Source organism: Budorcas taxicolor, chromosome 7 (assembly GCF_023091745.1).
Source record: "Budorcas taxicolor isolate Tak-1 chromosome 7, Takin1.1, whole genome shotgun sequence".
NCBI classification, from domain to species: Eukaryota; Metazoa; Chordata; class Mammalia; order Artiodactyla; family Bovidae; genus Budorcas; species Budorcas taxicolor.
Window position 1 is genome coordinate 36,513,180 of NC_068916.1, and position 14,518 is coordinate 36,527,697.

Sequence of the window (14,518 nt, forward strand, 5' to 3'; positions counted from 1 at the left end):
CTCCACCTTTTGTTCTACCTCAAAGGGAAAAAGCCCCTATATTGCTTTCTCTTGTAGCTAGCATGGAGGGAAGAAGGCATTCTTTGAAGTCAAATTCTGGCACTGTTCCATTTCAATTCTATTCTATCCAGGCATCAAGAGGTCATTCTGTAAAACTGATAACTTGAACACAGAACAAATAAGAGAAACCCACTCACATGGTTTTTCAGGCACCCTGGGCTAGCCAGCTTAAGTAGGTCAAGGGTTTAAAGGCTAGATTTCAAGCTGACCACATCAGTTTATGGACAACATTATTAATTATCACTATATAATATGAGGGCTTCCCTGGTAGCTCAGTTGGTAAAGAATCCAGCTGCAATCTCCTGCAATGCAGGAGACCTTGGTTCGATTCTTGGGTCAGGAAGATCCCCTGGAGAAGGGATAGCCTACCCATTCCAGTATTCTTGGGCTTCCCTGGTGGTTCAGACAGCAAAGAATTCATCTGCAATGTGGGAGACTTGGGTTTGATCCCTGGGTTCAGAAGATCCCCTGGAGGAGGGCATGGCAACCCACTCCAGTATTCTTGCCTAGAGAATCCCCATGACAGAGAAGCCTGGCAGGCTGCAGTCCATGGGGTTGCAAAGAGTTGGACATGACTAAGCAACTAAGCATGCATGTTTATTATGTGAAAAGTTAAAGGAATTGCCTGCTGTTCCAGTTTTTATGAACTGGTAGAGTCAAGAATTGTAGAACTGCTCCTATTTCAAGCAAGGTAAATAGGGTCAGCACCTTATAAAAGCTGGTTTACATGAGAGGAAAATGGGACAGGTGACAATCACACCCAATTAAGTGGGGTTGGGAGCTTGTGACTCTGGAAAGAGCATATACATACTCACTAAGGAGTTATTTGAAATAATAAATTTTTGACTTGAAGAAATAAGGTCATTTCTCGTGATTTGGGATTTGAAATGAGGTATCTGTTGTCAAGTCAGAGGAGAAGAAAGAAATAAGCATTGTTCTCAACACTAATGAAATGCAATGTCCTTGCCAGTCACTAGTTTGGGATACCTGAGATCTCATCAACTCATTCTTAAGGGTCAGATGCAGCCAAGTCCACATTCATTGCTCTTAAGGATAGAAATGGCAAACAGTGTCTTATACTGAAATTCACTAACATTTACTTAGCTAAAAAAAAAAAAAGTAGGGGGAAATGGCACTGCCATTTCTCTATTATGACATCTGTGATATTTTATTTCAATTTTATAGTACTTATTTCCTTATATCCTTACCATTCTATTTGATAAGCAGATGTTCAAAAATAGGAATTGCATTTTCTGCCTTTTTTTTACATTACTAACACTTAGTTCATATTGAAAAGCAGAGACATTACTTTGCCAACTAAGGTCTGTCTAGTCAAGGCTATGGTTTTTCCAGTGGTCATGTATGGATGCGAGAATTGGACTGTGAAGAAAGCTAAGCACCGAAGCGTTGATGCTTTTGAGCTGTGATGTTGGAGAAGACTCTTGAGAGTCCCTTGGGCTGCAAGGAGATCCAACCAGTCCACTCTAAAGGAGATCAGCCCTGGGATTTCTTTGGAAGGAATGATGCTAAAGCTGAAACTCCAGTACTTTGGCCACCTCATGCAAAGAGTTGACTCATTGGAAAAGACTCTGATGCTGGGAGGGATTGGAGGCAGGAGGAAAAGGGGAAGACAGATGGCTGGATGGCATCACCGACTCAATGGACATGAGTTTGAGTGAACTCCAGGAGTTGGTTATGGACAGGGTGGCCTGACGTGCTGTGATTCATGGGGTCACAAAGAGTCAGACACAACTGAACTGAAGTGAACACTTATTTCGGTATGTGGCATTAGAAAAATCCTTGTAGATTTGTTTGAAAATTTGTTTAAAAAAAAAAAAAAAACTAATGAATAAATAACCCATGGCCCTTATCCTCAAAGAGCTTAAAAACAAATTATGGACATTATTTTATTATCTCTCTTTTACTCCTTGTTATCCTTTATCACCCTCTCTTTTATCATTTATTTCATCAACTTCCACCCCAGTCCAGCCCTATATACTATAGATTTTGTTCCTAAAATAGCATTCTAAACTCCCTTTTCATTTTTATTCTCATAGCCACTAATTCCACACAGGTCCATTCTTTCTCAAGTGATTTGCTTTTAGAATTTATAACTGGTTTCTATCACCAAAATTTTCTGTGTTTTCCAGCCCAACCTGTCAGGTAAGTGTCTCTCATCACTCGTTGAGATAGAGCTGATATGCCAATCCCAAACTCCCACACAGCATTGTTAATCAACTATGCTCCAATATAAAACAATCAAAAAAAAAAAAAAAAAGAGCTGACAATGAATGTTAGTGAAGTAAATGATAATGAAGCTCATTCATAAAATGAATTGAAGGCATGCTGGCACTATTTTAACACTCCATAATTTTTAGAAATAAGTATAGAAAAAGGGAGAGTAAAAATAAATGACATATTTATTACTATTGCATTCATATCATCATGAAAATATAGAAATTGTTTAGAAAAATAATCTGACATCATTTCTGAGGTGATATAAATTTGTTTGTGTAATCTTTTGAGGTAGATAAATTATATGACTCTAAATTCATTGAACAACTCTTGAAAGTAAGAACCAACCAAGTAAGTGATTGTTTAGTTTACTTATTGTGCCTGAGCCATATTAGATGTTCATTCTATATGAGTTTTTAAAATTTATTTATAGAAAAATTTCAAACAGAGCATATAAATATGGCAAGCAAAACACTTTACTATGGCTACTGTTTAGTTTGGAATACTAGCAGTTTCATAGCGCTAATATCAATGAAGTCATTTTTCTTCTAAATTAAAGATTATGTACAATATTGGAAAAGCATTTATGGTAGTCATGGGGCTAACTTTGTTTTATGATAGCTACACCTAATCCATTCTGCTCATTGTTAACATGACTAGAGCAATAGCAACAATGAATACTTGTCAGAAATGTTGAGGGAGTCTGCAAATTCAGAAGAGAGCTGATTTTTATTTAGTATTTCCTCACAGAACATAAATTTAATTCCCATTTGGCTCCCAAGACTGTGAGGTCTATTTTTTAAAAAAGGAAGAAATAGCACATTTGAGAGGAGAGTGTTCAGAGGCCAATACTGAGCTGAATAACCTGCTTGCTAAAGAGTTGTTAAAACAGATGATATTTCCAGAGAACTATTAGCATAAACAAATCTGTATATGAACCAGCATATAGATGCAGCTTGAAAATATTGAAAACTGAGAGATCAAGATGGCTGAGTATGCGGATGTAGATCTCCACTCTGCCCTGAAGACACATCAAAACTACTTCTACATGTAAAGCAATTCTCATTGAAAACAAATTGGAGACTGGCAAAAAGAGTCTTCTACAACCAAGACTGTAAGAAACATCCACAGACACACAGTTGGGTAGGAAAAGAAAAGAAAAAATCAGGTCAAGACCTGTGTCCCAAGGAGGTGACAGAGAGGAGGAGGAATATCTGGGTCCACAGATTCTACCAGGAGAGTGAGCAGCTTGAATCACAAGTGAGGCACCCTAGCTCTGTGGTCCAACACCAAGAAGTCAAGTCTCCTTAGCTGGTTTGAAAATCAGTGAGACTGACAGAGGAGCAGCAAGAAACCTAGATGTGACTTGTGAAGAGCAGGCACATGCTTGCTTAATCCTGAAACAAGGCAGAGGAAGGAGCTGAAGCTGCCTGGGACTCTGGCAAGGTTTGTGTGGCCTCTCAGCATTCATCTCAACAGGAACTGAGCACCTGCTCCAAGCGCTCTTGCTCTGTGGTGCAGCTCTCCACTTGGGTGAAGGCTGCTGCAGTTGAGAATTAGCATATTTGCAGGAAACAGAACTAGCCAGTGGGGGCCGGGGAGGTCAGGCACAGTCTGGGGTTTGACTGGTACCAGGATTGCCCAAGTGGAAGCCCAGTCCATGTCAAGCACCCACTCTGACACCTCATGCTCCAGGTCATTAAGGCAAAAGTGTCGGTACAGGAAGATGGAGAGACTACACTTAGAACAAAAAGACCTACGCTTACTGCTTGGAAGAAAAGTTATGACCAACCTAGATAGTATATTCAAAAGCAGAGACACTACTTTGCCAACTAAGGTCCGTCTAGTCAAGGCTATGGTTTTTCCTGTGGTCATGTATGGATGTGAGAGGTGGACTGTAAAGAAGGCTGAGCGCCAAAGAATTGATGCATTTGAACTGTGGTGTTGGAGAAGACTCTTGAGGGTCCCTTGGACTGCAAGGAGATCCAACCAGTCCATTCTGAAGGAGATCAACCCTGGGATTTCTTTGGAAGGAATGATGCTAAAGCTGAAGCTCCAGTACTTTGGCCACCTCATGCGAAGAGTTGACTCATTGGAAAAGACTCTGATGCTGGGAGAGATTGGGGGCAGGAGGAGAAGGGGACAACAGAGGATGAGATGGCTGGATGGCATCACGGACTCGATGGACGTGAGTCTGAGTGAACTCCGGGAGATGGTGATGGACAGGGAGGCCTGGCGTGCTGTGATTCATGGGGTCACAAAGAGTCAGACTCAGCTGAGCAACTGAACTGAACTGAACTGATACATGATACTTAGGGCTTCTGCTACCGTTACCTTGATTCCAAAACCAAACAAATATACAACAGAAAATAAAAAGAAGAAAATTATAGATGATTATTTCTAACAGATATAAGTGCAAAATCTTCAATAAAATATTAAGTGACTAAGTGTCTAAGTGAAGTCGCTCAGTCGTGTCCAACTCTTTGCAACCCCATGAACTGTAGCCTATCAGGCTCCTCCATCCATGGGATTCTCCAGGCAAGAGTACTGGAGTGGGTCACCATTTCCTTCTCCAGGGGGTCTTCCCAACACCAGGGATCAAACCCGGGTCTCTCACATTGGAGGCAGATGTTTTAACCTGTGAGCCACCAGAGTCCTGTAATAAAATATTAGTGAACCAAATTCAGCAATACATAAAAAGATCATATAACATGAACCAGTGTGATTTATTCCAGGAATGCAAGAATGGATCAATATCTGCAAATGAATCAGCATTCTGTACCACATTAATAAAATAAGGATAAAAATACAGGATCATCTCAATAGATGCATTACAAGCATTTGACATTTTTATCATTCATGATAAAAATGCTCATCCAAGTTGGTATAGAGGAAACGTATCCCAATATAATAAAAGTCTTTTATGACAAACCCACAGCTAATATACTACAGGGAGAAGATATGAAAGAGTTCCTCTAAAATCAGCAGCAAGACAAGGTTGCCACTTTCACTGTCTCTATTTAATGTAGTTTTGGAAGACCTAGCCAGAGCAATCAGATAAGGAAAAGAAATAAAAAATTTCTAAACTGGAACTGAAGAAGTAAATGGTCACTATTTGCAGATAACATGATACTATAAATAGAAAACCCTAAAACTATTAGAACTAATAAATGGATTCAGTAAAGTTGCAGAATATAAGATTAATATACAGATATTGGTTGCTCTTCTATACACTAATGAACTATCAGAAAGAAAAGGCAAGAAAATAATCCCATTTAAAATGGCAAGAAAAGGAATAAAATGCCTAGGAATAAACTTAACCAAGGCGGTGAAAGACCTATATCCTGAAAATCATTAAACACTGATGAAGGTAACTGAAGATGAGAGGAGTCATAGAGTGATATCCTGTGTTAACAGATTGGAAGAATCAATAAAGTTTTTTTTTTTAATGTATTTATTTATTTTTTTACTGTATTGGTTTTGCCATACATTGACATGAATCCACCACGGGTGTACATGCGTTCCCAAACATGAACCCCCCTCCCACCTCCCTCCCCATAACATCTCTCTGGGTCATCACCGTGCACCAGCCCCAAGCATGCTGTATCCTGCGTCGGACTTAGACTGGCGATTCGATTCTTACATGATAGTATACATGTTACAATGCCAGTCTCCCAAATCATCCCACCCTCTCCCTCTCCCTCAGAGTCCAAAAGTCCATTATACACATCAACATGGGCATACCACACACAGTAATCTACAGATTTAATGTAATTCCTATCAAAATACATGTGACACTTTTTCACAAAATCAGAAAAAATAACCATACTATTTACATGGGGCCATAAAAGATCCCAAATTGCCGAAGCAATATTCAGAAAATAAAACCAAGAAGGGGGTATCATATCCCCTAATTTCAGACTAGACTGCAAAGCTACAGCAAACAAAACAGTGTGGAACTTATACAAAAACAGACATATAGGTCAAAGGAACTGAACAGAGTGCCTCAACATGAACTCACACACTTATGACCAATTAATCTATGACAATGGAGGCAAGAATACACAGCAGAGAAAAGACATCTCAATAAGTGGTGAGGTCGATAAGTGGTGAGGAGGAAACTGGACAGCAATATGTAAAAGAATAAAATTAGAACATTTTCTCAAACCATATTAAAAATAGACTCAAAATTATTTATAGACCTAAACATAAGTAAAGTGAAAATTAACAAATGGAATCTAATTAACCTTAACAGGATTTGCATATCAAAGGAAGCTATCAATAGAACAAAAGGAAAAATCTCCCAAATGGGAGAAAATATTTTCAAGTGATATGATTTATAAAGGGTTAATACCCAAAATAGGTAAAGAGCTCATACAACTCAATAACAAAAAAAAGAAACAAACAAACAAAAAACAGGCACAAGACCTGACTAGACATTTCTGAAAAAAATACATGCAGAGGGCCAACAGGCCATGAAAAGATGCTCAGTACTGCTAATCATCAGGGAAATCAAATCAAAACAGCAAGAGATATAACTTTTTATCTGTCAGAACGACTACCATCAAAAAAGACCATTGTGTTAGTGAGGATGTGGAAAAAAGAGAACTTCAATATACTATTGGCAAGAATGGAAATTGGTGCAGCCCTATGGAAAACAGTATAAAGGCGCCTCAATAAACTGAAATAGAACTATCTAATATCCAGCCATGCAACCCTTGAGTACGTAGCCAAGGAAACAAAATACTCATTTGAAAAGGTACATGCAGTATACACACAATGTATACAATATATACACACCAATATTCACAGCAGTATTATTTCCAATAGCCAAGATATGGAAGCAACTGAAGTGTCCTTTGACAGACAAATGGAAAAAGAAAGTGTGAGATATTTACGTATATATGTGTCACATATATATATACACACATGTATATGTACATGCACAAATATACACACACATAAAAACACAATGGAATATTGCTCTGCAATTAAAAAGAGCTGCCTGATGGCTCAGATGGTAAAGAGACTGTCTGCAATGCATGGGACCCAGGTTCAATCCCTGGGTCAGGAAGATCCCCTGGAGAAGGGAATGCTAACCCACTCCAGTATTCTTGCCTGGAGAATTCCATGGACAGAGGAACCTGGCAGGCTACAGTCCTTGGGGTCACAGAGAGTTGGACACAACTGAACTTCAAAAACACATAAAAAAGAATGAACTTTTGCAATATGCAACAACACTAAAGGATCTGTTTGATTACCAATCTAGTGATTACCAGTAGGGAAAGAAAAGTTGGGGAGGAGTAAAGAAGGAGTAGGGAGGTAACAGATACAATCTACTGTGCATAAAATAAATAAATTACAAGGATATATTGCACAATATACAAAATATGGACAATATTATATAAAACATTTAAATGGAGTATAGTCTATAAAAATATTTAATCACTATGTTGTCTATTTCTAACTAATATAACATAAATCAAACACACTTCAACAAAAGAAGTTAACTGTAAATAATGACAGTCAAATCAAGTTTCAACTTCTAATGAATATGGTTATGCTAGTATTTTCTAATTTATTTTCTTATTTTGTTTTCATGACTTTAATATAAAATTGTACAATAAAAAGTCTGATTCACATCCCTGCAGCCATCTACCTACTAACCATCTATATCTCATGTAATCTCTTTCCTTAATATTTTTCGAGTTCTTCCAGGATTTCTGTAAATAATACAAATAAAATACACTTTTAAAAATTTTCTCCCTTTCTTATAAAAAGAAAACACACAGTATGTCCTATTCTGCTTTTTTTAATTTAATATTTTGCAATGTGCAAAAAATCTTTTCACATCAATGAATAAATAGAATCTCAATTATTTTTGTTGCCAGATAGTATTTCATTAATATGATCATATTTAGTTGCTCAGTCGTGTCTGACCCTTTGCAACACTATGGACTGCAGCCCACCTCTCCTCTCTCTGTGGGATTTTCCAGGCAAGAATACTGGAGTGTGTTGCTATTTCCTTCTCCAGAGAATCTTCCAGACCCAGGAACTGAATCCACGTCTCCTGTGTCTCCAGCACTGCAGGCAGATTGTCTACCACTGAGCCACAGGGGGAAGCCCAATCTATTGTGTGTGTATGCACGTGTGTGTATATATATGCATACATATACGTATGTATATACATACATATATATTATATATACATATTATATACACATATATATATATAGTGTGTATATATATATACACACACACACACAACTATATATATATGGGCTTCCCTCCTAGCTCAGTTGGTAAAGAATCTGCCTGCAATGCAGGAGAACCTGGTTCAATTCCTGGGTTGGGAATATACACTGGAGAAGGGAAAGGCTACCCACTCCAGTATTCTTGGGCTTCCCTTGTGGCTCAGCTGGTAAAGAATCCACCTACAATGCGGGAGACCTGGGTTTGATTCCTGGGTTGGGAAGATCCCCTGGAGAAGGGGAAAGGCTACCCACTCCAGTATTCTGGCCTGGAGAATTCCATGGACTACACAGTCCATGGGGTCACAAAGAGTCGGACATGACTGAGTGACTTTCACTTTCTTTCATATATATATAGTTGTTTAATTGCTCTATGTATATATATATATATATATATATAGATATAGATATATAGATATATAGATATATAGATATATATAGTTGTTACTTTGTTGCTCAGTCATGCCGGACTCTTTGTGATCCCATGGACTGTAGCCTGCCAGGCTCCTTTATCTATAGAATTTTCCAGGCAAGAATATTGGCGTAGGCTGCCATTTCCTTATGTGTGTGTGTGTGTGTGTGTGTGTGTGTGTGTGTAAATCATTTAACCAGCTCTTAACAGGGAATATTTGGGACATATTTAATATTTTCCAAGCATAAGCAAGATGATTAATAATCAGGAATCTGATTATTAGCATTCTGAATAACCAGGAATCTATCTCATTTTTTTTCCTTGTGCAGGTATAAATGTGGCATACATTTTTAGGCATCTATATAGGAAATACAAAGCACTGAAAAAGGGCAAAATGTAGGACAGGCCTCACATTTGTACACAGCAGCCATCAACGGCAGCATACAGCTGAAACTATCTTGTCTCTCATGGCAATTGTACTCTGATAAATATGCTCTCCAAGTAAAGGAACACCATTTACCCATGCAGAAAACCTCAAGTATCCATAACCTTGAGTCATTCATGGAATGACCACTTGAAAACTAAATACAAGCAATGACAAATGAAAACAAAAGAGCTTTAATGATGAGAGTTGAATATTCTTAGACAGTAAACCAATAGAAGCTCTAAGTATTATAGAAATTACATAGTCAACATAGCAAAATAAAAATACCATATAAATATAGTAATAAAATTAACAAAATAAGATGAAAGAATGAAGTAGGGAGCTACTTGGGGGTTCTAATATTTACATTTGCATAGCAAGGAATCAGTCAGAATTGTTTAAAGCGTAGAAGTGAAAAAAATGAATATTCTAATCTCAGGAGATTAGTCTCCTTCAGTTAGAATATCTTTTAGAAAGTAAAGTCTTGTAAAATGGTTCTTCAAAGAACAGTATTTCTTTGAATTTTCTTTCTTTTTCTTAATGTTTAAAATGAAAAGTGAAAGCTAAAGTTGCTCAATCATGTCCAACTCTTTGTGACCCATGGACTGCAGCCCACCAGGCTCTACTGTCCATGGGATTTCCCAGGCAAGAATACTAGAGTGGGTTGCCATTTCCTTCTCCAGGGGATCTTCCTGATCCAATGATCCAACTCAGGCCTCCTGCATTGTAGGCAAATTCTTTACCATTTGAGCCACCAGGGAATCCCCTAATGTTTAAATAAGTAAGAGTATATATAATAACTTTCTTATAAATTAGATAATATTATAATTATAATATCATCAAATCACCATCAAGTATTATTTTTTATATCTCTATGTACCTAATTTTCTATTTACATTATGCGTATATACAAAAAAGATATCTGCCATTCAGTTCAGTTCAGTTCAGTCGCTCAGTCATGTCCAACTCTGCGATCCCATGAATCGCAGCACGCCAGGCCTCCCTGTCTATTACCAACTCCCGGAGTTTACCCAAATTCATGTCCATCGAGTTGGTGATGCCACCCAGCCATCTCATCCTCTGTTGCCCCCTTCTCCTCCTGCCCCCAATGCCTCCCAGCATCAGGGTCTTTTCCAGTGAGTTAACTCTTTGCATGAGGTGGACAAAGTATTAGAGTTTCAGCTTCAGCATCAGTCCATTAAGGTCCCATAATATAAGTAATGTTAAGGTATGAATTGTGACTTGTTATTCTTATACTTTGTTGCCTATTTCTGTATATTCTGAGTTTCTTAAAATCTTAGCAAAAGGCAAGTCTATTTTTAAAGTATGATTCCTAAATAACATGTATTAACTATTTTGCATAATATAAGAGGAATGTATTCACTGTAGCTTTATCAATAATTTTCTTATTAGAAATAAAATAATTTCCCAATAATTAGGAAATTATTAACTAAACAAAGAATTATCAAGCAAACTGATTGCTGTGTAAACATACATTGTAATTTTGAAGTATGTGGGCCAGCAAGAAATAATGTTCATTTTGTGATGTTAAATGGAAGAAAAAGTCAGAAAAATTATAGTTGCATTGTGAATCCAAGTACCTAAAATATATTAATAGATGACAGTACAAATGTATTAAAATTTTTTTTGAACTAGGGTAGTGGTGATGTTTTCAGATGTGACTTGTTTCTCTTTATCATGTTTTTGTAGTTTTCTTAATAGTCTCTTTTTGGTTTTTTTTTTTTACAATTAAAAAGAGTTTATATTAATATTCAAAAGACTTAACTAACCCACAGTCATTTATGGCTTTCAGAGTTGATGGTGTGAATTTAGGTAGCTACCTCTTTAGAACAGTTTTGACAAAAATGAGTCCAAAAGGCTTCTCTGTAATCATTTATAATAGGTCACAGTGCTTTGTTCCCAAGGAATCTGTTAAGCTAATTCTTTATTTTTAATTTATGTTTAAATAAGAAAATATCCTAGAGAGTGATAAGAACACATTAAAAATCATAACCCAGATTCTTCTCCTGTTAAGATAATATGGAAAACATTGGAAAGTGAGAACATATGCTTTAGATTTGGGATGGTTTCTAGTTTTGGACATTTTTTTTGTAATGCCCTGAGATTTGAAAATGAATTTAATTCAAGTAGATCCATCACTAAAGATATTGAAAAAGCATAGCTAGTTTTAAATGACTATATACTTTTGCAGATTATAATCAGAAGGGAGGAGAGAGAAAAATGTAAGACTTTCTATCACCTGCACATAGCTTGCACAATATACAGCCACACAGCAGGGCATTATCTACTCAGCCTTGAATCTTGAATTCTGTTTTGTTAAAGTTGAATACAACTTATTATTTCCCACAAAACAATGAACCCATTAGCTACAACTATGCTTTTTTTTTTTCCTTTTAATATCTTGTATGTGGGTTCTCTCTCACAAGTTAAAACAATTCTTCCAATGGTGCCATGTAAACAACGTAAGTTATTGACTTCACTCGATCTTTGCTCGTTGCTCTTCACCAAAATGTTGCTGAGACATTTACTCTGCCCTCTGCGGGCTCAACAAGGAAATATGTTGATCTCCTTCACTATTTTCAGGTCTTCTGGTGGGCAATTTGATACCCAAATGGACTATCAAATTGCGACTTGTAAGGTGTGAGAAACGGAGAAGGCAATGGCAACCCACTCCAGTACTCTTGCCTGGAAAATCCCATGGACGGAGGAGCCTGGTGGGCTACAGTCCATGGGGTTGCTAGGAGTCAGACATGACTGAGCCACTTCACTTTCACTTTTCACTTTCATGCATTGGAGAAGGAAATGGCAACCCACTCCAGTGTTCTTGCCTGGAGAATCCCAGGGACAGGAGAGCCTGGTGGGCTGCAGTCTATGGGGTCGCACAGAGTCGGACATGGCTGAAGCAACTTAGCAGTAGCAGCAGCAAGGTGTGAGAAGAGGGTGTTTGCTATGACCAGTGCATTCTATTGGCAAAACTCTGTTAGCCTTTGCTGTGCTTCATTTTGTACTTATATTTTTTGCAGCCAAAGATGGAGAAGGTCTATACAGTCAGCAAAAACAAGACCGGGAGCTGACTGTGGCTCAGATCATGAACTCCTTACTGCCAAATTCAAACTTAAATTGAAGAAAGTAGGGAAAACCACTAGACTCTTCAGGTATGACTTAAATCCCTTAGGATTATACAGTGGAAGAGACAAATAGATTCAAGGGATTAGATCTGATAGAGTGCCTGAAGAACAATGGATGGAGGTTTGTGACATTGTACAGGGGGCAGTGATCAAGACCATTCCCAAGAAAAAGAAATACAAAAAGGCAAAATGGTTGTCTAGAAGGCTTTACAAATACCTTAGAAAAAAGGAGACGCAAAAGAGAAAGGAGAAAAAGAAAGCTATATCCATTTGAGAAAGCTATATCCATTTGAATTCAGAGTTCCAAAGAATAGCAAGGAGAGATAAGAAAGCCTTCCTCAATGATCAGTGCAAAGAAATACAGGGAAACAACAGAATGGGAAAGACTAGAGATCTCTTCAAGAAAATTAGAGATACCAAAGAAACATTTAATGCAAATATGGGCACAATAAAAGACAGAAAAAGTATGGAGCTAAAGAATCAGAAGATATTAAGCAAAAGTGGCAAGAATACACAGAAGACCTATATAAAAAAGATTTTCATGACCCAGGTAACCAAGACGGTATGATCACTCACCTAGAGCCAGACATCCTGGAACGCAAGGGCAAGTGGGCCTTTGGAAGCATCATCTGGAACAAAGCTAATGGAGGTGATGGAATTCCAGCTGAGCTATATCAAATCCTAAAAGATGATACTGTGAAAGTGGTGCATCAATATGCTAGCAAATTTGGAAAGCTAGCAGTGGCCACAGGACTGGGAAAGGTCAGTTTTCATTCCAACCCCAAAGAAAGGCAATGCCAAAGAATGGTCAAACTACTGCACAATTACACTCATCTCACATGCTAGCAAAGTAATGTTCAAAATTCTCCAAGCCAGGCTTCAACAGTACATGAACCATGAATTTCCAGGTATCCAAGCTGGATTTAGAAAAGGCAAAGGAACAAGAGATCAAATTGCCAATATCTGTTAGATTATGGAAAAAGGAAGAGAGTTCCAGAAAAACATCTACTTCTGCTTTACTGACTATACCAAAGCCTTTGATTGTGTAGATCACAACAAACGGTGGAAAATTCTTAAAGAGATGGGAATACCAGGCCACCTGATCTGCCTCCTGAGAAATCTGTATACAGGTCAGGAAGCAACAGTTAGAACTGGACATGGAAGAAGAGACTGGTTCCAAATAGGGAAAGGAGTACATCAAGGGTGTATACTGTCCTGCTTATTTAACTTCTATGCAGAGTACATCATGAGAAATGCTGTGCTGGATGAAGCACAAGCTGGAATCAAGATTGCCGGGAGAGATATCAGTAACCTCAGATATGCAGATGACACCACCCTTATGGCAGAAAGCGAAGAACTAAAGAGCCTCCTGATGAAAGTCAAAGAGGAGAGTAAAAAAGTTGGCTTAAAGGTCAATATTCAGAAAATTAAGATCATGGCATCTGGTCCCATCACTTCGTGGCAAATAGATGGGGAAACAGTGGAAACGGTGACAGACTTTAGTTCTGGGGGCTCCAAAATCACTGCAGATGATGACTGCAGCCAAGAAATTAAAATACGCATGCTCCTGGGAAGGAAAGTTATGACCAATCTAGACAGCATGTTAAAAAGCAGAGACATTACTTTGCCAACAAAGTTGCGTCTAGTCAAAGCTATGGTTTTTCCAGTAGTCATGTATGGATGTAAGAGTTGGAGTATAAAGAAAGCTGAGCACCAAAGAATTGATGCTTTTGAACTGTAGTGTTTGAGAAGAATCTTGAGAGTCCTTTGGACTGCAAGGAGAACAAACCAGTCAATCCTAAAGGAAATCAGTCCTGAGTATTCATTGGAAGGACTGATGCTGAAGCTGAAACTCCAATACTTTGGCCACCTGATGCGAAGAACTGACTCATTTGAAAAGACCCTGACCCTGGGAAAGATAGAAGGCAGGAGGAGAAGAGGACAACAGGGGATGAGATGGTAGGATAGCATCACCGACTCAATGGAC